At 45.6% G+C, this 23569-nt stretch overlaps 1 protein-coding gene across 4 annotated transcripts in view; it reads left to right on the top strand.

Annotated features, from left to right (window-relative positions):
- The window catches only part of MACROD1 (mono-ADP ribosylhydrolase 1), a 344907-nt gene that overhangs the window by 138115 nt on the left and 183223 nt on the right, over nt 1–23569 (top strand). The gene's annotated exons all lie outside the window — the stretch shown is intronic.

The raw sequence follows: 23569 nt of genomic DNA, 5'->3' as shown, positions 1-23569 counted from the left end.
CTAGAACTGAAACTCTCTCCTGAACCGAGATGCCAAGTGCAGCGCGGCTTCTTATTCTCGCCAGCTCTGGAATATGCCAATTAAACTGGGACCACCTCATGTGTGTTGAGGGTGGAGGAGAACACCCAGAAGGTTGGAGCAAAGTGGAAAACTTTGTTCGCTTTATATAAACAGCAATTAATAGTCACATTTGTTTGAAAAACAATGCCTAATTAATCCCCTTGATGGTGGCATACTGCTTTGTTTTCTGCTCTTGGTGCAAAGTTACTAATGGTGAGATGGAAGAAAATAAAAGAAAGCCAGAGCCTTGGCTTCTAGACTCACCTCTGCCTAAACTTTCCTGCTACCTCTTGACCTTGCAGAATAGGGACTTTAAAATCCAGGTGTTCTGGGATGAAGCTCCTTGGCCTGGCCCAAGGGACACATGCATCCCTTCAAGCCTCTCTAACCAGCTCTTGGCACTCTTCCCACACCACAATTCCACCACAGCCCCTCTCCCCGGACCTGGCCCTCACTGGTCCTGCTTTACATCCTCCATGAGTGTTTTTGCCTGGCTGAAATGTGTCCCCGAACTCTGATAATGCACCTTGCTTGATAGATAGAGGTTTGTGATAGTACATGGAGAAACTAGCCTTCCCTAGAAAGATAGTACTGTATTTGCATTTGTTGTTCCGCCCACTTTTGCCTTTTGACCCACCCACTGCTGCCATGTAGCCCCACCCCCAAAGGGTTGCCCACCCTGGCTTAACTGAAGACAAGGACTCTCTGGTGACACCATTAAGCCCAACTTCCTTCCTAGAGATCAGGGAAGAACCCAGAAATCCTGGTTCTTAGGCTGTACATAGGGGAAACAAGGGAACCTTAACTTTCCCCTATATATGCACCTCAGCCACTAGAGTCTCAACCTCCCATCTTCCAGGGAACGGAGTCCTGCCGGCCTTTCCCTCGACTGTTAGCTGCTTATTCCTGATCCACAGCATTTGCCCTGAGCGACTCCATTCTTTGTGCCATCATTGAAATGATGACAGTGTGTATTAAAGATCCACCGGTCCTTTGAATGCCTCTCCCCACCACACCCCCCACCCTGCCCTATACACTCTCCTCCCCACAAGGTGGTTAACACTTGTTTTCAATAAAAGAAATGGCTTGTAATATCTCCAGGGTTGCAAGGCGGCTATAACAGAGCACACAAAGGGCCTCTTCCATTTGTGTCCACTGACAGGGCTATTCTTGTCCCGTTATCTCCACATCACAGGGCCCAGCACTCTGCGTGCATTCGCTTGCCGGGGCTGGCCTCGCTGCTCTAGAGGAGAAAAGGGACTCGCTGCCTGTGATTTATTTACTCCGCTGTTTATTTGCCCTGAGCAGCTTATAGAGAGCGTTAATACACTCCAAGCCCAATGTCATCTCTGAACAGCAGAGAGAGGCAGAAAGCAGGCTGGGAACGCCAAGAGGACCTGGGGGTCTGAAAGGACATTTACTTACCCACACCTGGTCTCTCTCTACCTAGGGCACAACTGAAAATGGGGAGTCATGGGGGTGGGTGACCTGTGGCCCTCATATAGGGCAGCAACTTACAAATAGCCAGCCCCCCAAAAGAAGGAAATGCATCATCAAAAAAGAGAACTGCATAAAATTTGCATGCAGTGATTTAGACACATAGCTGTATATTTAGAGACAATTAGCACCATCTAGGTAGAAATACAAGGCACCTCGCCATACTAGGGAGAGAATAATATTGTGACCTGGTCACCTGTGTGTGATGGGCAAATTCAATACTTTTCCTTCCCTCCCTTCTTAGGGTTCTTAAATAGAGGGACATCTTCAAATAGGAGATCCTCTGAAAAGTAGGAAATATGACTCCCTAACTTTTATATCCCCCCCTCCGCTTTATGACTGGTGTCCTTCTACTTCATATAGCCATATTCAACGTTTTTAGAATTGCTGCACCCTTGTAGCAAAATCAGTTTTCACTTTGGACAGCAGCACCCAAAGGGGTGTATGACATTAAAATAAAAGGTAAAACAGGACCTAGAAGCTGCCAAATGTCATTTAAACCTGCCTTCTTCAAACAATATGACAGAGCAGATCAGTGACAACACCAATAAAACACTGATTATTTTTTTCTTTTCCCCATGTCTGCTTCAACAAGGAATGGCTTATAAAATTATGCACGGTACAGAGAAAGTGGGGAAAGGATATTTTAAAAACAACCTGTGATTCTAGCATTCAGGAACCACCCAACCTTATGAAACTGAGGAGTAGTAAATGGCCTAATCTGTCAGTTTCAGTTTTCCTCACTTTCTCCTTTTTTCCGCTGTTAAATTTAGTTCTCTAAATTTCTACACCACTGTGCAATTTTTTAAAGTCCTCATGAAAATTCACCAGCAGTTTTGTGCAAATTTATCTCAGTGTGTACATTTTTGTATGCAGTTGCCCCAATCTACGTATTTTTGCAAAAACATACATGCATACATTTTGCAATACATACATGCATTTTTATCCACACTTTACTCTTGCGTATGTATGCATTCTTATGCATGTTAATTGGCTGGATAACTGCATTGTAAAATTTGGAGAAATGTGAATTTTGAAAAGATGGCTACATTTCGGCCTGCAGATTCTTTCATAAAAAGTGAATTAGCCAGGTTTGCCTTTAAATGTAAACTGAATCAAATTTCTCTCCCATCCCTGCTTCCCCCAATGCATATTTTGGAACCCAATGCCACAAGATGTCATGGTGGGCACAAGCTTAGATAGCTTTATAAGGAAATCAGGCCATTCGTTGAAGGAGCCAAGGTCCACCAACTATTATTATCCATGATAGTGAAATGCACAGTTGGGCAATTTGCAGTCTGGAAATTGCCCCCTGAAGCTGCCCCATTCTTCCATCCCATCAGAGTCTGTTCCTTCCTGTTAGTTTCCTTCTCATTTTTCTTGGCTTTTAAAAATGTTCTCTCTCTCATTCAGAATAGCTGGAAGTAAAAGTGTGTGGTGTGATAAAAAAATTAATAGATTTTAAAACAACTTTCCCCCTAGTTGTGGAACTTGGGGGAAAGAATTCCTTCCTCCAGCCACCTGAGAGTAAATTGGGAGGCTTTTCTTGTGCATGCGCAGCACACTAAAATCAGGAAGGATTTTCTTTTGCTTGCTTTCCAGAACAGCTGGCTGCATTGGTCTACTGTACTAAAAGATTATCCTCTGTAAGCTTGTTTGAGAGTGGCCCCCTTAAACCCACTGGGGCTTACTTCTTGAGCAGACGACCTGTAGAAGATTGGGAATTCTAACCTGAGGTGACGTTCCATGCAGGGCAGTCTTTATTCTGGATTAGTTAATCCAGATCAAGTTTGTCTGTGGATCCACCCCCGTGCCAACATGGCCTTCTCCATGCAGAGCAGACCACTGAGCTACAGGCGTCTCCGGACTTAACGCCTGTACAGTGGTGCCTCGCTAGACGAATTTAATTCGTTCCACGGGTCTTTTCTTATAACGAAATATTCGTCTAGCGAATCCCATAGGAATGCATTGAAATTTGTTTGAATTTTTTTTTTTTGCCCATAGGAACACATTAATTGAATTTCAATGCATTCCTATGGGAAACCGCGATTCGCTAGATGAATTTTTCATAAAACGAATTCGTCTAGTGAGGCAACCTCCGCTCGAAAAATCCTTTCGTTAAGCGGAAATTTCGTTAAGCAGGGCATTCGTTAAGCGAGGCACCACTGTACAGCCATTCCCCAGTTAACTCCAGTTCTGGGCAGCAAAGGCTGCTGCCTACATGCTATGCTTGGGCAAGGCGGGATATAGTCTGGCCTGATCCAGCAGGCTCTTCTTTTTCTTACCACATCAATCCTTTCTGTGAAGCTATCCCACACCAAAACATGTCATTATCACCTGATTGCAATATTATTAACATAGCAAGGCATGGTTTTCTCTCTCTCTCTCTCCCTCTCCCTCTCCTTCCTCTCCCTGTTTTGCCTTTTAGCTGCCTGATTAGCTTCTCTGGCATGGCAGGCTGGCGAATTTAATCAGATCAAAAAAGGCATAATAGCCGCCGCAGTTGTGTCAGTGGGCTTATTCCACAAGCATGAGGTTAATGGGGAGTATAAATGTTCACTTCACTATTATTACCGTTAATATTAGTATTATTTTGTTATTTGGCTGTGCTAGAAAATACGTTATAAAGCAAACAACACACATGCACACACACAGATTTCTGGAGAATTAGCTGGTAGCAGTTCTGAGTCCGCTAATAGTCACATCCTCCCACCAAAAAAGAAGAAGAAGAAGAAAAAAGAGTATTCTTAAGTCTTGCTTCTTGCTGGCGTAGCATTATTTCAGAGACATAAACTGTAGTGTTGCCTGGAAATAGGAGGAGCCCTATTAAAACAATGGGAGGCTGGTGTCGGGAAACGTAAATATGCATAAATATTTGAGGGACAAGTTACCTTTCCTAAAGGGAGTGGAATTCCTGTACCTGCCCACAAGAGGACAGCTTCAGTTGCCCCTGAAAAGCAACAGGGTGCCATCGAGTTAAGATGTTGGATTTGGTCATTGCTGGAGGGGGGGCGGGAGTGCATTGATCCTGGGATTTCTTTAAATGGCAGAGGGGAATAAAGAGAAGAGTGATCTCTAGGACGGCTGTGTGTGCTCATATGTTACAATTTACAGAGCTCTGTTAAAGAGAGGGTATGTGATTTAATGTCATACCAGAATGGAAGAAAATTTCACCTGGTATGAACCAACCTAATTAGCACCTTCTAGACCCATGCATAGAAAAAGGTAATTACAGTATTCAGTAGGTTTTGCACTTCTCCAAATGCTGTGTTACAGATTATTGGTCAAAAACCATACCAAAATGTGTTTTTCAAATGTATTTTAGGATAAGTGTGTCCACTGAGATAAAATACATTAACATATATTATTATTTAAAATGTATTTAGAGACAATTTTCCATACTTTTTAATTCTAAAAAAAATCATGCATTGATGTAAAACTGAGCAGTAAAGAATTATGAATGGATATATGATAATGAAGTTGTCGTGGACCAGACGCAGACTGGTCTGTCCATCCCTGTTTCATACTAAGGAACTTATTTATTTACAGTATTTATAATCCACTCTTTGTTTAGTATTTTCAGTCTCAGACTGGGAAACAAATGTACTGTAATAAAGGTAAACAAATAAGAGGCAACAATTTACAAAATTTACTAAATCATACAAACAGGTCGAGAAAACAAGGCACTAACCATTCTGCCGTAAGAAAAACAAGCAGTGGAGTCTGTTCACACAACCAGCTATTTTAAGGGCCATCGACATGTAATTATGCATTTGGATTTTTGAGTGAGTGCTGTCAGCTTCGTCCCCTCTCGCCACTTCTCTCCCTCCTCCCTGTTATCAACTGCTGCCTCAACCCTCCCCCCGCCCCCCGCCGCACACTGCATGGACACTTTAATTTTCCAAGGGATATAGATAAATGTCACACCCGAACCTTGAAAAGCACATAGAGCCAAAAGAGGAAGTGGGGAATCAATGTCTTTCTTCCAGCTTCCTTTTTCAGTTCTCTGTACTTTCCAAGGGAGAAAAGGGTAAACGCACACACAACCTCACGACCACGCTGTCAGAAGTGTCAAGGGCGCCGTGTGCACATGGGCATCATGTTGGCAACCCCTGGGTAAGCCATCCATAAAGTGTTAACATAAAGTCATGAAAAACCAAGCTATGGACACACCTGTTTAAGCAGCCTCTCAGATGAAATACCTGGTTCCATAACATTCCAAGGGGAGGTGTGTGTGTGTGAGAGGGGGGGGGGGTTAAAGCAGGCCCTGAGTGGTGTAGAAGTGGTTATAGATACCATAGGTTATACTGGTGAGAGCAGATGTCGGTGCCAAACAGCCAGAAACTTAATACAAATACAGTAAACTAATACGTTTCATGTTGTTTAGTCGAATGTGAATCTTACAACCAAGTTAAACATGGTTGTAACCATGGTTGTAACCAGCCTAGTAAGTGCCAGCCATCCCCAGTACCTTTGCCGTCATTGGCCGGAACTTTGGCATTTGGGAGCAAGTTGATTTGATTTATTATATTTATTATAAGTCCATGCCGCTGTTCATTCAAATGAATCCCAAAGCAGCTTGCAAATCATAGATGACAATGATAGAACATAACAGAATATCACAAATGCAGCATAAATCATATATAATAATAGACTTTTGTGTTGGTGGGGCATTTGGGTAGAATCTGGCCTGCCTATAGGATCCCCACAAGCAAAAGAGCTACAGCAGGCCTGAAGCAGTGCTGGATTAAACCCTGTGGGGGCCCCTAGGCATTCGAAATCTTGAGGGCCCCTCTTGCAAATTATCTCCTGATATGTTTTTTATTTATTTTACTAACAAACAATTTTAATAAACCAATCTTATTACACAAAATCTGTTGTCGTGAGGACCCTAAAAGGCTTGGGGCCCATAGGCCAGTGCCTACTCTGCCTATCAGTCCCTGCCAGCCTGGCCATAACCAAAGATAATAGGAATTGGTGTTCAATGACATCTGGGGGACAGTCAATTCACCACCCCCTGGGCTGGATACCGTAACCCCCCCTTTAATGAAAGCTTAAAATTCAGGGAAGGAGCAGTTAATATCCCTCAGGGAACCCAGTTGCATTTCTGAGCACCACACTTTTCTTCTGGTTTTGTCTGAGGCTGGCAGTCCTACACACAGAAGCATCAGGGAATCACCCCCATTGCATTCCTTGAGACTTATTTCCAAGTACGGTACACAGAACTCACAGCACAACTCTGTGTGTTTCTACGCAGCAGCAAGTCCCATGGCCACTCAGTGGAAAATGTGCAAAAATTGCACATCAGTTGAGACATTTGCTCCATGGCTATTCTCTCATTCACAGCCCACCCCCCACCCCATTCCCCACATTTTAAGATCCTACAAGCTCATCCATCTATGTATTACCAAGCAGGGCCCTTCAAGGCTTACACACTACAATACTTATTCAATTTCCAGGAAGGAAAATAAATCCATTTTTATCGTAGCCGTGGAAGAGTGTGTTGTGAATGCGCGTTTGCCTGTTTGTGTGTGTATGCTGCTTTTGCCGTGTTTTATTTATTCCTATCATGTCCCCTATTGCTTAAACCAGCAGTGAAATCTCCTTCTGGGGAGTGCCTGGAATACTTTACGGCATTTTCCCATCATCAGACAGCTGTAATATACCAGCTGAAAGATCTCTCTCCTCCCCCAGTGAAATAGAGGTTGTTTGCAGCATAGCCTGGTGTTGGGGAGGATTGGAATGAAAAGCCTATTAAATTATGCCCGAATCTTGCACAGTTGGGAATCTGATTAAGAGTGAAGTAGCCAAAGGCAATCCCACCATACTCTTCTTGACGATGCACTGAGTACAGCAGGGGTGCAGAACCTTTTTCAGACCGGAGGCCGCATTCAGGGGTGCGTGGTGCTGGAGGCAACAGCAGATAGAGCAATGAATGTAAATCTTACCATTGTACAATAGGCTAGCTCCTCTCTGCCCTCCAACCAGACAAGCAAGAGGCTTTTTCGGAGTTCAAGGACTGCTATAGCCTTCAGAAATGCCCAGGATCTGAAGCAGGACCAGAGGGGCATTGCCTGGGGAGAATTCTGACAGCAAGAAAGTGGAATATATACATGTCACTGAGGAATCCTGGCCCATTACCTGCCACCCAAGAACTGCTACATGTCCATGATCGCCATGGATATTATGGCTCCTCCACCCCACCCCCCCAAAACCCAGACTCCTCCTTGTCATTTTCTGCTGTGTAGGTTCTAATTCTCCCTCTTTTGTGGCACTTGCCCCTGTAATAAGCAAAAATCTTATTCCCTTATGGGGTGCACAAGAGCCCTTATTGGGTTCTCCATCGGTCAGAGAATATAACAGAGGCCAACCAGAGAATTTTGAGAAGCAAAGCCTTTATTTTTGCTGTTGCAACAAGGTTCCTTCCTGTCCATAACTGTCCTTGTTTTTCCCCCTCCTTTTTTTAAAAAAAGATATTGTGTTAATTTCTTGATCTGTTTTGCTGCAATTCAGCTTCTGCTAAAAAAAACACCCTACGATATTCATATTGTTATCTGTTATGGCGAGAACTAAGGTTTTTAATGCAATTGATCTGAATGCATTTCAAAAAACAATGTAGAAAATAGTGCAATTGTTTGCATAATGTTCGTGGATGAAAAAAATAACAGATGACAAACACTGCTTGCTACATTTTGATTTCCATTTCTGACCTTGGTGAACATGCAAGTTGTGGCAATTTCTACTCCTGTTTCTATTTCCAATGGAGTTATCCCACATCCCTACCCATGAATGCAGGGGGCACTTATTTTGGACTCAGCCTTAAGCAATGTAGGACAATGATACCCCCACCCCACCCCCTTTAATAGAATCTAGCATATCTTCAACCAAGCCATTGTCCTGCCATTAAAAAAAATGATGCTGAAAAAAGCAGATTAAATTAATACAGTGCACAGCAAGCAAAGTAGCGTCTCCAACAATATGCAGTATTAAGGAGGAAAGAGGCTTAGGCAGTAGAAATTGGGGCCTCAGCATTCATGAACATAGAGTTACCTTTACACACACTATAGAGAAGATGCATCTATTCCCTGCTCAGCAACTAACTCCTGAAGACCCTGGGAGGAGACTGAGCCTTGAAGGTATGACAGCCCTAGCAATCCTCATTAGCAACAACTCAGCAAGGCATTCCTCAAAGGCACAAGCCATTTTTTTCAGGGATCCCACAGATGAGACTGTCCCTGTTAAAACAGGGACATTCAATGGCGCATACACATCAGAACCACTCCTGCTAGGGGGAGGAAGTTGCTTCTGGGAAAAGGTGGCTGTCCGAGCAATAGCACAAGTGAGCAGACAGGGCCACCTTGCAACATTTGGTAGAGTGGTTAGGCAGTTGGATGAGGACTGGGATGACCCAGGCTCAACCACACTTCAGCCAGATCTCCCTCCCTCCCTCTCTCCCTCCCCCCCCCCTCTCTCTGCCTAACATACCTCAAAGGACTGTTGTGAAGATAAAATGGCAGAGGAAGAGGCAGAACCTTTGTACACTGTCTTGAGTGCAGGAAGGGCCGGTTAAAAACCTAATCATTAGATAACCAAATGTATTTGGTTGTTTGCCCAGAGGCAATTTTTGTTTGCCTCTGGCAAGCAACACAGCAAAAAACGGCATTTTTGCATCATCAGCAACTTGAACCAGGCCCACCTGGCTCAAGATTAAGAGAGTCCTCTTTTTCTGCTGTGGTCTGCCATATGTATGTTGGCCCCCATAAGCTGTATTTGCAGTAGTAAGCTAGGAGGAGAAAATGCAAGACTCACTGAGCCTTTGTCCACCTACCGTAGTGACAGGCAGCTGCTTGCATGCTATGGAGCTTTTCCTAATACTTTCACTAATATATACATTTTAAGGCACAATTTCCCACAGTATATGCATTATTGTACCCATTACTTGACTGGAGAACTGCACTGCAAATGTATGGATTGTGAAGGATGGCTGTTCGGGTTAACGTATTGTTTGGGAAAGTGCAAATTAGACAAGTTTGCCTTTACAAACAGAAACATAAGAAAACACCTACAATGATGTAAACAGAAAATGGAGATGCTTGAAAGGATGAATGTTTGCTATTAAGTGAGCCTGATGTGCTTTGGCTTAAGTGAGCCTTTTTTCAAGAGCTTATCTCACCAATTTCATTATAGGCTGCTCAAAGACCATGCATTTTAAGGGACCTTGCAGGGCAAACAAGGCTCACTTGAGACAAAAGTATTTTGGTTATCATTAATTTATATACCACCTATATTCCAAGCTGGCATCTCAACACATAATTAAAACATACAGTTATAAATGTGTTAGTATAACATAATAATAAGCATTCATCTTTCCAGGAGGTCTGACATACACTTCTCCCTTTTTCGTTGAGCTGTTGCTACTATTTCGCTCTCTCAGGGACAGAACTTCCATTCTGTAAGTTGTATTCAACTAAGGGCTTATCCGCACTTGCCTTTTCTCTGCTCTTTCCAGGCACAGTCCATGCTTTAAAGCTCCATGCCAAGTCCCACCCCTCCTTTTTTTTATTGCTCTGAGCTTTCCCCGTGAAAACCTGCTCTTTAAAGCTCAATTGGAGCAAACGTCAATCCACGAAAAACCTGAATTGACATTTGCTGCGATTCAGCTTCAAAGAGTGGGTTTTCACAGGGAAAGTTTGCAGAAAAAAAATAAAAGTGCTTGGACATTGAGTGTTAAAGTGTGGTCCTCTCCCTGGAAAGAGCAGGACAAGGGGTAAGTGTGGATATGCCCCAAATCCTATTCAGAGTAGACCTGTTGAAGTCAACGGACTTAAAGCTTGTCATGGCTATTGCTTTTGTTGGGTCTACTCCGAGTAAGACAACCCTGTATCAATTTTGTCCCATTTCTGCATTTATCTGTGAATTTATGAACATCCACATTAGAAATGTGTTTGAATATGTATTTTATCACAAAGTACGTATTTAACTGCGTAATTTATCTCAGTGCACAGATTTCTAGACTCTGGGCTGTGTCCAATGTTAGTCATACTCGGAATAGACCGACAGTGGTCAATGCTTTCTGGGGATGATGGGAGGGCACCATGTTGGATTCCTCTGGAACAGACCCAATGAAATTAATGAACTTGATTCATCAGTTAGGTAGAGTGGCACTGCACTCTACAGGCTATCATAGGGTAGTGACCTGAAGATGGGGTGTTCTCTACTGTTGCAGAATGCCCTTTACCAGGGGTCAGCAAACTTTTTCAGCAGGGGACCAGTCCACTGTCCCTCAGACCTTGTGCGGGGGGGGGGACGACTATATTTTTTTTGGGGGGGGGATATGAATGAATTCCTACGCCCCACAAATAACCCAGATATGCATTTTAAATAAAAGGACACATTCTACTCATGTAAAAACACGCTGATTCCCGAACCATTCGTGGGCCAGATTTAGAAGGCGATTGGGCCGGATCCAGCTCCCAGGCCTTAGGTTGCCTACCCATGGCCTTTACTTTGCCATTCGTGAAGCAGCATCCGTCAGTTGCTTGTGAAGACCTATCCTTTGTGCTCAGGCTTTCCTTGACCCCTAAGATCGGACCCTCTTTTTTGTGCTTGACTCCCCCGAGTTTCTGTTTTCTTTCAAGTTTTTATAATGTTTTGTTGATTTTCAAGCTGTATTTTTGTTTTATTGGATATTGTTTCTGTATTGCACATAGTGCACAGTGCTTTGATTTTTATTTTTTTTAAATGTGCAGTTTAGAATGCTGATTCTTAAAAAAACTTGTGTCCCCCAAATTTCAGTGGGGCTGCTCTGAGTGTAGTTGAATTGGCTTCAGGAACCCAAACTTTAGCCTAAAATGCGAAGAATAAATAATAAAAAAGCTGAAAACCGTATGCAAAAATTCGGTGAAGTGCAAAACCAAAAAGATAATTATGTTCTGATCTTCCTATTAGTCTGAGAGGTGCGAATTAGGTTGGTTTACTTAAGAAAAGCTGAGCGAACGAAATTCTCCCCCATTCCTATTCTCTCGCCTTTGGACGGCATTGAAGTTGTCTCATCCTTTCCTCTGGACGCAGTGAAACTTCCCTTTTAAGATTAAAATTGGGGAACTGCCACAGGCTTCACTCTTTGGAACATATTGTCCTAGGAACACATCCCCCCCCTCCCATCCACTGCCACCCCCCAGGAAAAAGACACAAAGTCTAACTATTTCTTCTTGCTAGGGATTTACAACAAAAGGAGATAACAGTGGAGAAATAGATTTGGAAAAGAAACATCACCCCCCCCCTCCGATAAAGGTGGCATCTGTTCTGCCACCCCCCCCCCTTAGGAAACACAATGGCAATTATTTTTAGCATTCATCTGAAGGCTTAACGAAAGCCGCTAATGAGAAGAGCATGGGCAGGCTGCTCTGAGCGCTGGCTCACATGGGCCCCTGGAGGGCCTCATGGCAGGGGGGGGGAACTAACAAGGGACGCCCTAACAAGGTGAACCTGACCTACTCATTAATCCTGCCGCTTTGGTGGAGATCTTTGGGTCGACTGCCCTGTTCAGAGGTCGGCACTGGGCACGGCTCAGCCCATCCGCCTTACAAACAGAGCGCCTGCTTTGGTTCCAGTGGCATCCACTTAGCCGAAGCAACAGAGATTCATAAATATCCACCCTGGGGGAGCAGAGACAAAATGGACTGGATGGTGGCTGGTAGTGTTTTGTTTAGAGCATCTGCCCCATTTATTTACAACAACAACAACAACAACAACAACATCTTACTGGCTTCCCTCAGCCATGCTGGGCGGTTTCTGACAATTTTTTAATAAAAAAAAACATTAAAAACTTCCCTATACAGGGCTACCTTCTAAAAATCAGGTAGTTGTTTGTTTGTTTCCTTGACGTCTGATGGGAGGGCATTCCACTGGGCAGGTGCCACTATGGAGAAGGCCCTCTGCCTGGTTCGCTGTAGCTTCACTTCTCACAGTAAGGGAACCATCAGAAGGCCCTTGGCACTGGACCTCTTTAGTGTCTGGGCTGAGTGATGGGGGTGGAGGTGCTCCTTCAGGTATACAGGGCCAAAGCTGTTTAGGGCTTTAAATTCATTATGCTCAGGAAACTACTGGGAGCCAATTTATATTTTTTAGGATCGGTGTTATATTGTTCCGGCAGCTGCTCCTAGTCTGGCATTCCGGGTTACTTGTAGATGCTAGGAAAGGGGCCTTATTTTTTAAGAGTAAAAGAAGTGCTTAGGTGAGGACTTAACTTCCTCTGTTGCTCTAGCTGCTTTTCTCCATTATTATTATTGGCCACTGCTGTCCATTTTTCAATTAATTAGATAGAAAAATATATAACATGAAATATACCTAATGAATTTGTATACGCCTTTTCAATAACTCACTCCCTTCCTAGTGGTTTATAAACTATACGCTAATATGCCAGGTCCTTCTGGCATTTAAATTGTCTGAATTTTCTGCTGTAAAGGTGTGGACAGGTTGTGTGTGTGTGTGTGTGTGTGTGTGTGTGTGTGTGTGATTTTTGTTCCTCTTGGTTTCTCGTTTTTACAGATCTTAAGTTCAGTACCTTCACATTTCCATGCCAGTTTGTGACTTTTCCATGCCCAAGCCACAAACTGGGGCAACCAAGTCAGATGGGCGGCATGTAAATAATAAATTGTTGTTGTTGTTGTTGTTGTTGTTGTTGTTGTTGTTGTTGTTGTTGTTAAAACAACCCTAAATTAAAATTCATCAGCATCTTAGTGTGAATATAATGTATTTCTGTAGGATAATTTTCAGCAATATATTCATTTTTATGGATTCATTTATATTTCATTTTCATCTGCATTTTTGTACACACTACCCTACTAGTATGGGACCCAGGTGGCGCTGTGGGTTAAACCACAGAGTCTAGGACTTGCTGATCAGAAGGTTGGTGGTTCGAATCCCTGCAACGGGGTGAGCTCCCGTTGCTCGGTCCCAGCTCCTGCCCACCTAGCAGTTCGAAAGCACATCAAAGTGCAAGTAGATAAATAGGGACCGCTCCGGCGGGAAGGTAAACGCCGTTTCCGTGCGCTGCTCTGGTTCGCCAGAAGCAGCTTTGTCATGCTGGCCACATGACACGGAAGCTGTCTGCGAACAAATGCTGGCTCCCTCGGCCTATAGAGCGAGATGAGTGCCGCAACCCCAGAGTCGGACACGACTGGACCTGATGGTCAGGGGCCCCTTTACCTTTACCCTACTAGTATATGCATTTTTGTGTACGCATTACAGTACTTGCATTTCAGAATTTTGAGAAGTTCATGCATTGTTTCAGAAAAGCACAAATTAGGTAGGTTTGCCTTTAAATCCCTAGCAGAGTGGTGAGGAGGAGGAGGGAAAGGGAAAGCGCCCTCCCCCACCAGTGTGATTTCCTTGCCGCCCCTCTGGGCCTCACCTATCCAATTGGGTTCCCCTGCTTTTAATGTAAGGCCACGAGAACCTCGTGAACGCCCTGCTGGACTCACCTAGTCCAGCATCCTATTCTCTCAGTGGCCAACAAATGCATCAGTGAAAAGCCCGCAAGCAGGACCTGAGCTGAGACATTTCCCTCTCATCCCACCTCACCTTACTGTAGAACATGAGCACATTTCTCCACCCAGCAGTGTATAAAATGTCCCCCAAGACTCCAGAACCCGGATTTGTTTTCCCTAAATTTTATTTTATTGTGAGCCTACTTAACATTAAACGAGTTTGCTCTGTTCCTGACGCCAGTCGTAACAGGGGAGTCGTTTCTTCCCTAATTCCACTTCTGCACACGCCACCCAAGCCCACACTAAAAACTGGAGCAAGCAATTTCCGAATCCCTGAGGCTTCCAGAGCACTGAGGAAGTTGCCTGTTCCCATGTGTGCTTCGAGGAGCATTGGCGCATGAAAATGTCTCTTTGTGGAGCCCTTTCAGGACAATTAGGAACATAGGACGCTGCCTTATACTGAAACAGACGGATGATCCAGGCAGCTCAGAATTGTCAACACTGACTAACAGTAGCTGCCCAGAAATTCAGGAAGGGAGTCTTTCCCAGCCCCACCTCAAGATGCCAAGGATCAAATCTGCACGCAAAGCAGGTGCTCTACTTCTTCCCTAAAAGTAAAGCAAAAGATTCTAGTCATCAAATTTCTGCACAAAATAGAAGCACAGGAAGCTGCCTTATATAGAGTCAGGCCATTCATCCACCTAGTTCAGAATTGTCTACACTGACTGGCAGAGGCTCTCTAGGGTTTCAGACAGCCGGGACCTTCCCAGCCGTATGCAGAGATGCCAGGGATTGAACCTGGGACCTTCTGCATGCCAAGCAGATGTGCTACCACCAAGCTATGGCCATAGTTGCAATCTAGCGGGGGCTGAGGGCCCCCCCCAAATTTTCAAGCAGGGAGCCACCCCCCAAAATCTGCAGTGGCATTGCACACAAGCTGCACAATGTGCTTACCTTAATTGTGCAGCCTGCCCGGCATGCTTGCTGTGTGTGCAGACACCCTGCAGGGTGCATGCGACACGTCAGCATGTCATGTGACATGTGCACATGACACCAGCATGTCATGCGGCATGCTGACATCACTCACACACATCGTTTGGCACCGGCCCCCTCAATCGTGGGGGCAAGGCGGTGTACTTGGCTACAGCCCTCCCTGCTCTGCTGTGGCAGAGTAAATAAACACAGCTCCGAGCAGATGGAGCTGAATCTCTCTCCCCGCCCCCAACAACACACACATTTTATCCTCACAACAACCCTGCAAAGTAGGCTAGGCAGAAAGGGTCTGCCCAATAGGCTTCATGACTGGCTGAGCGAGGCTTTGAATCCAGGCCTTCCTGGTTCAAGTCTGCCCATCACATCACACAGCGCCTTGCCCCTAGTCCCATAAGGGATTTCATTTTAACGCACAGTGGGTAATCAGACAGCGGTCTTTGGGATGAGAGCAGGATATTCCCAGCGTGTCCCAGTTTCCACTTGTTAACGGCTGAAGACTACAAAGGCCTGGTTTTGACCCACTGGTGTCTGAAGTTTCTGTACCTGCTGGCCTGGCAAACAGCTGGAACAAGATCTGTCACACTGGGGGGGGCGTCTTGGGACAGTGCAGAATCTCTGGTCCTTAATTCCCCCCTTCTAAGCCGCCTGTTGCTGGTGCGAAGAAATTCTGAGCGGGGGTGGGGGGGGTGAGAGAGAGATGGAAAAGGCTCCATCTAATTCATGGCCTGTTGCTTCCCAGGAGAATAAAAACCCTGTTATCAAGGATATTGATGCGAAAATGAGTTATGGACATAAACAGCTGGGGTCTCTCAGCGACGTGCAGGGAAGAAGGAGCAGGTTGGTTGGCAGGGACAGAGAAAGCCGTTTTTCGAGAGCAGGAGTGAGGGAAAGGGGCGGGTGGGTTAAAGAGGCTACCTTTTAAAGGGGTTTTAGAGGGATTTTCTGTTCCAGGGAGGGAGCAAGGGGGCAATGGTTAGAGTGCAGAGGACAAGAATATTAAGTCCTCTTTGCCCTGCTTCTGGGAGAGGATTGAGTTGTCTTTAAAAGAAAGCATTCAAGGACTGGGGACACAGGAGGTGGGGTACAAACTGGGAGTGGTGGGTGCAGAGTGGGGGAAGGCATAAAGTTGCCTGGAGTAGGCAGGAAGAATCTGTACTTATTATATTATTGCTAGGGATGTTGAAAAATTCCAATGAATGGAAATTGTCAATGATCCGTTATTTGCCCTTTATCCAGAATGGAACTCAATCCAGTGAATACAACTGGCCGCAAATGATACATAATTGGTTACATCACCCCCTCGTCCCATTTTCACTGTGTTTTCTTTGCATTGTAATGAATGGAGTGAAATGACACCACAGCAACGTAATTTATGTAATGAATTCTGCAAATCAGGTCAGTTATGTAATTTTGCCACAGCAGGCAGGGATATGAATATGGCAGAAGACTAATTGCAGCAGAAAGGAAACAGCGCAGCATGCAAGAAACATAATATAGTATCATCATCATAATTTATTATTTCTACCCCGCCCATCTGGCTTGGTTTCCCCAGCTACTCTGTGCGGCTTTCAACAGAACATTAAAAACAGAATAAAACGTCAAACATTAAAACTTCCCTAAACAGGGCTGCCTTCAGATTTCTTCTAAAAGTCGAATAGTTGTTTATTTCCTTGACATCTGATGGGAGGGCGTTCCACAGGGCGGGCACCACTACTGAAAGGCCCTCTGCCTGCTTCCCTGTAACCTCACTTCTCGCAGTGAGGAAACCACCAGAAGACCATTTGAGTTGGACCTCAGTGTCCGGGCTCAATTCTGGGGGTGGAGGCACGCCTTCGGGTATACTGGGCCGAGGCCGTTTAGGGCTTTAAAGGTCAGCACCAACACTTTGAATAGAATGGTATAGAAAACAATGCCTCAATACACCCCTGATATTTACCGCATGTTTCCCCCAAGAAACTCGGGATACGTTCCACCCCAATCTCACCCCACATTTTATTCCTGCGACAACTCTCCAGGGTAGGTCAGGCGGAGAGGGTGCCATGGCTGTCCCAGAGTCAACCCAGCAGCCTTCATGGCTGACTGAGTAAGGCTTTGAGTACAGGCATTCTTGGTGTGAGTCTATCTATCACATTACATGGTGCCCGGTCCTTGGCCCCGGAAAGGATTTCAGTTCAAGCTGACATCATTTTCTTTTATCGCGAGAAAAATAAATAAATAAATGGCTGAGCAGAGATCAAGCGCATGCTGATCAATAGCAATTTTGAGGACAAATAAAAGTGAGTTAAAGAAGTCTCCCTCTGCTCACCTCCCTCCCTCCTGCTTTGCTCAATGGGAGCTGGGCTGGCAGTAAGCAGGGATGAATGACAGTGGGGCAGGACCCCAGGGAGAGGCAGCATGGGATAATGGTTAGAGGTGCAGATTCATGCCATACAAGGAGCAAGGGGGCAATGGTTAGAGTGCAGAGGACAAGAATATTAAGTCCTCTTTGCCCTGCTTCTGGGAGAGGATTGAGTTGTCTTTAAAAGAAAGCATTCAAGGACTGGGGACACAGGAAAGTGTGGGCTTGGTAGAGAGGGTAGAGAGGCAGGGGTTGTGAAATATACCAGTCCCCCCGAGGTGGGAGTGGAGTTGCCAGCTCTCGGAACAAACTTCACTCCTCTGCCTTTAACAACAGCTCACTCTGCAGGAATGAGCAGGTGATCATGCTGACCTCAGTGCCTAAGAACATTTCACTGGCTGGTTTCTGCAGGTCAAGCAGCTGCTAAAAGTATAGAAGCAAACCAGGCCTCCCCACCCCACCCCTGGGAAGTTGGCACCCTAGCAAGGGGTGGAGCTTGGAGGAATACAGATCAGTCAGGCCAAAGCCTGGCTTTCCAGGTGAGCAATGCTAGTTGCCTGGTTGAGCAACCTGTGGCGACTGCTTGTGCTTTGATGGAAAAGAGAAAACACCTTACCAAAAAAAACACAAGGTAAAGTACAGAGCAAATTTGCATAGCATTTGCATATGCTAATTTGCGTACACTGGTGTAATTTTAGAAATGATTACTATAGTTGAAATAGAACTTTCACAATGGCGGGGGGAAACTGTACCAGATGACTAATACGCCTGCTCACTCCAGGCTCTTCCTGTGGGATGGGCAAGTTCAAGGCTCCTTCTGCTCACCCTTCATGTAATTTTTAAAAAAATCTTTCAGTCAGACTTGGACTTTCAAACAGAGAGTGTGCCTTCAAACGAAGGGCTGTCCTCTGTGAAGTAGGACACTTGGGCACTTGAGCAAGGAGGGACTCTGCGGGCCAGATTCAGCTAATGGGGCCCCTAGTGGGAGCCTGCACAAGGATTTCCAATAGCATAATGGGGCTTTCCTCCCTGCAAATTGGCTCAAGGAGGGGCTTTTTGTGTGTGGGGGGAGAGAACCCACAGAACAGCCTACTGGGGTTGGGTGGGGGTGGGGAGATGGTTCCTTCAGGTAAGCGGAAATACTCATGCTGATGGTGCAATCTCCTTAATGCTATGTTGCATTCCTCCCAGGCTATGATACTGGTGTATGACAAGGGAGTACTGCAGAACAGCAAGGGAGGTGCTCTAATATGCTTGGTTAGCTGAGTTAAACAACAGTAAAATAAGCTTCAGTGTTATAAAAGTTTAAAGTAAACGATCCTAGAGCTGACCAGTTATTCCAGTGCTTCTGCAGCCATTGCATGGAACACAATAAGGTCAGGGAAGCCCGCCTCCTTAGGGACCCATGGGATACCAATACCATCCTGTCTATAATCTTCTTTCACAAGTAAGAGGGACTAACTTGCCTTTTTAGTCCAGGCCCCTTTGTGGCTGTCATATAGGGGTGGGGACCAATACAGCTAACAGCATGGGATGATGGGAGCTACTGATGTCCAACAAGAGGTTCAGCAGCTTTGGACAAGAACCCGCAGTTCTGCCTCTGAATCTCATAAGGAGCGCAAAACATTATCATCATAATAGTTTATAAAAAGGCTTTTCAATGTGCAGAGCATTTTAAAGTCTTGTTCAGTGCTCAGAGTATGGGGCAAAAGGTGTGTGTGAAGGTCCCTAACAAAACCTATACACCCCAATTACAGAACATGCCCCCCCACCATTTTAGCTTAAGCAAGTCTGCACGTCCCACCCATAACCTTCTGAAAACAGCAGCTCTGTTTATTTTAATTTACAGAATGTATATACTGGTCAAATAACAATTTTTTTTGTTAGTTTACACACACGCGAAAAGGTCAATAAAATATGAACATATCATAAAGCATAAGCATAAAATCTAAAGTGGAATGGAGCCAGCAGCAGAATAAATCCTGTTTTAAAACCAGCAGCCGGGAACAGCAATAGTACCAAAGACTTTTATAAAAATCTTTATAAAGGACTAAAGAAAGATGGAAGCATCAAGATGGAATTGTTAGAAAAGGGGTCAGCAAACCTTTTCAGCAGGGGGCCAGTCCACTGCCCCTCAGACCTTGTGGGGGGCTGGACTGTATTTTGAAAAAAATGTATGAATGAATTCCTATGACCCACAAATAACCCAGAGATGCATATATATATATATATATATATATATATATATATATATATAAAAATGTAGAAGGTCCATGTTTGTTAGGCCGCGATGTTCTCCGAAACCGCTTGCCTGATCGCGTTCAAATTTGGTCACAGCGTCACATGGGGATATCCAAGTGTTTCCATTCACATATATTGGCCACGTGTCACACCTGTGCCACGAAAACCAGGTAAAACCCACTGGTTTGGAACCCTGAACTCAGAGGGCCAGGGAAGCTGGGAAATAGAAGGCAGAAGAGGTTGCAACACAGCACCCTCTAGTGGCAGCTACACTGGTACTACAGCTAGAAAACCTTGGCCCTCTATCAGAGGCTACACTGGTACTGCAGCTACTAGGCCAAATGAAGGCTCGCCTTTACAGACTAGTCCGAATGGAGGTGGGGACTTGCCTGGGTGTGGGTTGGGGGCAGGAGGGGACGGGATAGGTCATGGATCGGGACGGGACGGGGAATCACAGGGATGAGCCACAGCAACGTGTGAACTGGCCAGATAGTTTTAAATAAAATGACATATTCTACTCATGTAAAAACATGCTGATTCCCGGACCGTCCGCAGGCCGGATTTAGAAGGTGATTGGGCCGCATCCGGCCCCCGGGCCTTAGTTTGGGGACCCTGTGTTAGAACATTAGAAGGGCCTGGTTGCAAGGGCCATCTAGTCCAGCATCCTGTTCTCACAGCAGCTAACCTGATGTCCCAATGGGAAGCCACAAGCAGGACCTGAGTGCACAGACTAGGTGGGAAAGGTATTGATATAGGCACTGATAAAGCCACACTATAAGCACCAGGCAAGACTCTATGGGGAGTGAATTCCAAAATTAGTGCACCGCTACTGAAAAGTCCCTATCTCTGATAAACACCAACCGAACGTCATTCAGTGTGTGTGTGTGTGTGTGTGTGTGTGTGTGTGTGTGTAGGTGGAGTACCTAGAGAGGAACTTCAGAAGGTCCGAACAAGCATATATGAGAAGAAGCAATCCTTCCAGGAACCTGGCCCCAAGCCATTAAAGCTTAAAACAAGCAGATACAAAAGGTAAGGAGGTTGGGTCCCCTCTGTTCCGCTCGCAACCCAAATCCTCAGCAGTAGTTCAGAAGTGCTAGCAGTGCATCCCGCCTGTTTGGATGTGCAGGAGCTTGTTGTGGGCTACTCACTCACACAAGAACACTCAGAAACACTTAGGTACCTCTTCAGAAAACTGGGCCATGGCCACGGTAATGGCACAGTCAAATGAAAGAGAGAGATCCCTCAAGTCTCACTTCCAAGGTTCTCGTAACGGCTAGTCTATACTCTCTGCTAGGGCCACAAACCCAAAAATATTGGGACAGTTGCAGGGGGCAGAGCTTAGGATAAACCAACTGAGGTGCAGCTTTGGAGGGGCAGGACAGAAACAGGGTGGAAGGGCCATAGCTTACTGTTTTGCGTGCAGGAGGTGCCAGGTTCAATCTCTGGCTTCTTCAGGTAGAACTGAGAAAGACTCCTGCCTGAAACCCTGGACTGTGGGGGAGGAATGACATCCTCTCTATTTGGCCCTTGGGGCTCTCCCCAGCCACACCCTTCTGTCCAGGTCACACCCTTGTTCAGCCCTGTGTTGCATCATCCTTGACTGGAATGTGTCCTTGAACACTCATAATGCTTCTTGCTTGCTTGCTTGCTTGCTTGCTTGCTTGCTTGCTTGGATGGATGGAGGACACAGTGGGGTGTGTGAGTGTGCAGAAACTAGACTGATGTTCAAAATTAATATCCACACTCATTGCTCTGCCCATTTTTGCATCTGACCACCCCTGTACGGTAGCCCAGGGGGGAATGTAGCTGAAAAGGGTTTCCCTGCCCGGTTGTAGACAATACTGGGCTAGACAGATTCGGTATTGGGCAGTTCCTGGGTTCCCTCTGGGTTCCTGTGTTGCCCTCTGGGTTCCCTCTGGGTTCCCTCTGAACGAGGGGCGGAGTTAGGATGGAATCCGGCAGGTCAGAGGCGGAACCAGAAGGGAACCTGGTGGGATTATAGCCTAGGGGAACACGGAGCTCTTTTCAGACCCCAGTTCCAGTTCCCTGAAAGAATGCAATGAAATGCAGGCCTGCCGTGAGCCTTCTTCTGCTCCCTGCAGAGGCGACATTTAGGACTCCAACCAGCCCGCGGTGCAGATGTGTCTACGGCGCAGCCAGCTCTCCGAAGTCACCTTGACCCAGCTCAGCTGCCACGTTCTGCCGTGGGGGGTTCCAGCTTCCCTGATTAGCAGCAGCTGCCCCCGTTCTTCCTTTGCAGGGGGAAGGGAAGGGAGGGCCCCCCACAGAGCCATTAACCGGAGCTGCTGCACAGTCAGCCGGGCAGGGAGGTCAGGCACGGAGGAAGGGCCTTCTGGCCTCTGCCATTTCCCGCTTGAACGGCGCTCCCCCCCCCCGCGCTGCAGTAATGTAGTTAAGGACACGCTTGGATTCTTAATAGAGGAGAGAGGATTGAAGGGAAATATTAATCAGGGAGCGCTGGGCTGCAGAGACCCAGCGGCTGGGGAGAGGATGCAAAGGAAACCAGAGGAGTGGGGAGCGTTTGTTATCATGGGAAGTTGCTGGATTTCCCTGAGAGCGTGCAGCCTCCCTGATTGCTGTGAATAGGGGTGGGGGAGAAATTGGATTCAGCGTGCACGGAAAAGCCAACTTACCCAATTTACACTTTCTGAAACACAATGCAACCAAACCTCAGCCATCCTTCACAATTTTGCATGTCTCCGAACTTTGTAATGCAGTTCTCCAGCCAAGCGATGTGTTCAGAAATGCATACACTGGGGTAAAACACACATATTAAGGCGTGTACCGTATTAGTGAAACTGTCATAAAAATGTGTTATATTAAGGAAAATGGTTTCACAAAAATGTGTATGTTAGGGGAAACTGCGTACAGAAAATATGTGTACTTTTTACTAAGATGCTAATGGATTTTCCTGTGGGCTTAAAAAAAAAAGGTGAAGAACTTAACATAAGGCTGGAAAAAGTAGAAACTGGAACCAAAATTTACATATTCACCCTTTCCTAATCATGAGACATCACTCCCCTCCTGAAAGCAAGAAGTCCAAATTCCCAGCTCCTAAGCTTGAACTTGAATTACAGTGGGGGAGGGAATGGGGTGCCTGAATGAAATTCACAAGGCCCATCCTATAACGTCTACCCAGTTTTAGCCAAATCACACCTTCCGGTGTGGTCTCCAAAAACAGTAGCTGTGGGGTGGGCTTGCAAAAGGTAACTGGGGCTCTCCTACTGCCTCCTCCAGTAATTTGAAAAGTAGCCTTTCCTTCCATTCATCCTGGAGATGGAAAAAGGCATCCAAGGTCTCTTCCAGACTGTCACAATTTTGGGGTGGGACCTAGACTACGTGCATATTATGCATTTGAAGTGCATGGCTTCCCCCAAAGAATCATGAGAACTGTGGTTTTCCTTTTGCAGAGCTGTAATTCCCAGCACCCTTAACAAGCTACAGTTCCCAGGATGCTTGTGTGCGCGCACACACTTTACTGTATGAAGCATACACAGCTTTGGTCACATATTGGTAAACTGAGGTGTGTGTCAATTAAAGTTGATTTGGCACTCTTTTGCAACAAATCCACCTCCCGCCCAAAAAAAGAATTATCAAAATTATTTAGATAGCAGTGTGAATTAATTCAAAATGTGGCAAGTCAGCTGTTTTGTATCTTGGGACTCCCCCTCATCCTGCTCAGTGGGGCCCTGGGCATCTGCCCCCAAGTCCTGCCCTGATGGTGCTTCTGCTTTTACTCCTCTGTAGCCCATTTATTGAAACAAGGCGAATGGCCCCACAAATGAAGAGGGGCTCATTGCTACTAAGGGACAAGAGCTAGGGCTACACAGGGTCAACCATTTTTATTTTGCTCTTTACCCTACTGATACATACGTACGTACATCTTTGTGTATATCATACACAGAGAGAGAGAGACAGGCATGCAGGC

The sequence above is a fragment of the Zootoca vivipara genome, chromosome 16 (assembly GCF_965207765.1).
Source record: "Zootoca vivipara chromosome 16, rZooViv2.hap1.1, whole genome shotgun sequence".
Taxonomy (NCBI): Eukaryota; Metazoa; Chordata; class Lepidosauria; order Squamata; family Lacertidae; genus Zootoca; species Zootoca vivipara.
Note: the sequence above shows the minus strand (reverse complement) of the source record. Positions and strands in the feature narration are given on the sequence as shown.